Source organism: Silene latifolia, chromosome 11 (genome assembly GCF_048544455.1).
Source record: "Silene latifolia isolate original U9 population chromosome 11, ASM4854445v1, whole genome shotgun sequence".
Lineage (NCBI taxonomy): Eukaryota > Viridiplantae > Streptophyta > Magnoliopsida > Caryophyllales > Caryophyllaceae > Silene > Silene latifolia.
Genome location: NC_133536.1, coordinates 60,551,496 through 60,554,395, shown reverse-complemented (window position 1 = coordinate 60,554,395; position 2,900 = coordinate 60,551,496).

Sequence of the window (2,900 nt, the reverse complement as noted above, 5' to 3'; positions counted from 1 at the left end):
GAATTTAGGGTGGGATATGGATTATCATCTCTCACCCGCTTAACCACCCTGTGGATATCCAAAATTAATATTTATAATTAATTTTTTATTAAGTTAATAATTACTTAGGTCATTAATGATTTCCCTTCAAAAGTATATTTTTTTTATCAGAAATTTTACTTAATTTTAATATTATATTGTTATTTAGGAAAAGTAAAACTTGTATTTATGTCGATATTGTTATTTTCACTAATCAAAGTAACTTACTTTTGTTAGTTTAATCAATAATATAATGCGTTGGTGGTTTCTTTGTAGTTGGCGTGGCGTATTTGTATGGTCACTTGCTTTGCAAAGACACTTTGTTGTTGGATATATACTAGGTTGCTATTTGCTAACACATATTGTTACTTGAATTATGTATGCCTTTTAATTTTATCGCCACAATTTTTTTACGATATATTATCTTTAAATTTTATACGCTATGAAAATATCCAACGGGTACCCGCTCCACCCGCTTCACCCGGTGGATATGGATATGGATGGATGAAAAAATATTAAATGGATGAGGGTGGGATATGGATGACCATAAATTAAATGGATATGGATATGGATATGGCTCCACCCCATCCATATCCCACCCATTGCCATCCCTAGTTGAAGGGGCGGAGTGAGACCCGCTAATTGTCTCATATCAGCTATGCTATTAGGTTAGTTTAAAATAACAGTCCTAGTCTTTGTCACCTCTTTACTCGAGACGAGCAAAGGTTCGGTTTGGGGATATTTGATGTGACCATAATTAGAGCATATTTAGTCCCCGAATTAGCCTTGTTCCCATGCTTTTTAGTGCATATTTGGGTCATTTATTATCTTTAGTCCTTTGTTTTGCATATTCTTTGAGGTTTTGTTTCCTTGGTAGGAAAGGAGTGCAAACCTTGCATTTTCATGGCAAAATAGAGCTAAATTGATTGAATTCAATGACCAAGCATCAAAGAGAAGACAAGACTAGAAGGCCTTTGTACATACTATAGTAGATGGACAATGATGAGAAAAGATCCTTGCATCCCCAAGAAAATCCTCAAGGATTTTATGAAGAAAAAAGAAGAAAAGAAGAAAGAAAATAGCTGTAAGACAATCCGAGCGGATTGTCCACAAGCCACCCGTCCAAGAGGGGCAATCCGAGCGTCTTCCCCCAGTGGACGCCCGTCTAGAATCACCAGAATCCGCCCGTCCACCCCAACAATCCGCTCGTCCAAAACACCCCCAATCCGCCCGTCCCGTGCCCCGGACGCTCGGATTGTGTGTCAGCCATTTCGTCTTCTACAAGTTTCAAGGAAGGATGCGCATATTTTTCTAAGACCGGCGAAAAGGAGACCGGAGTCTCCCTTGAGATCGGCGATTCCTCAAGGACTTAATCGTCATTTAAGCCCTTAGTAAACCCTAATTTATGTAACTAATCCCCACTATAAATACCCCATTAGGCTAATTAGAAGAGCATGTTCTTCTTAGCAATCTTTAGTATAGTTAATATCAATCAAATATCTCTTTAATCTTGTAATTAAAATTTAATCAAGTCTTAATACAAATCTCATTTCCTTAATCTCTCTTTTGTTCATCTTTCATTTTGGGTAATTGAAGATTATTTGGGTTATTATTGGGAGATTGACAACCTTCCAATCAGTCATCAAGTACTTCTATTATTCTTTGCTTTATTATTGGAATCATTAGTAGGTATAATTATCTTAATCCCTTTTTAATTATTGTTAATTATCTTCATTTATTCATCATGTTTCACTTTGTTAGTATGATTGACAACCTTGCTAGCATATTCAACATGATAATGAGTGAGTAGTTCCTTAGCTAGGGTTAATGGGTAATTAGGGGAAACCAACATGGGGGATGATTCATGCTTAAATTAATATGTTTTCATAGTTTATTTGCTTGCTTGTTGTGATCTCAACTTATGCACATGTTATGTTTGATGAAATGCGAGCCTATGAATCCTTGCATTTTTTACCCATCACCTATCTTTTCAATGAGACTTGTAAGACATAAACCAACTCGAGTCTCATTAGACCATACATATAGTTGAGTAGGGAAGATTAAGTCGACTTGTAGGTGTTGTACAATCTAATCGATTCAGCTCCGGGACCCAAACTTTCCTAGGATTGTAAGATATAAACCAACTCGATCCATCACAACAATAATTGCTTGCTTATAATTTGAGAATATGTTTGTATGATGAATTCCCATGAATCCCCTATGACCCCATGACACCCTAGTGCCTTTTATCAATTGTTTACACCCCTTTTTAATCATCTTGCTTGTTTACTTTTATTGCCATTTAGTTTAGTGATCTTCTACCTCAAACCCCAAATTGTGACACCCTTAGACACCACTAGTTGCAATTGAAAATCTCATCTCAATTCCCATCCCTTGGGATCCGACCTTTACTTGCCTCTTTACTTATTGTAGAGTTGTTTGTGGAGTTATAAATTGTGTTTTGGTCTAGGTGCTCCTAACGACAAGTACCGAAAAGTAAATCTCCAAGTGAGTCCGACCAGAAGCATTAAAGATGCAAAGTTAAGTGTTTTTGCAATTCACAAATTTGTGTAAGGGCTTAAACTAATGACTGTTAAGATTGTATAAGGTTTCGGACAAAAACCGTATTCGAAACACCTAAAAATGGTTAAGGAACCATTGTGGCTATGTTATTTAAGAAATGGATTTGCTAGAATTTTTCTAGGCAATAAAGAACAATGAGAGATGCTTACAACGGAAATTAAGTACACTTTCAATCATGAGATGTGCAAGAGGATGGATCCCACACACTCTGAAAACAATGGGAGCTATTCTAAGGCTAGAGAGCTTATGTCTAGATTGGATCTAGACATGTACTCAGAAAGTTTTGTAATGCAAATGTA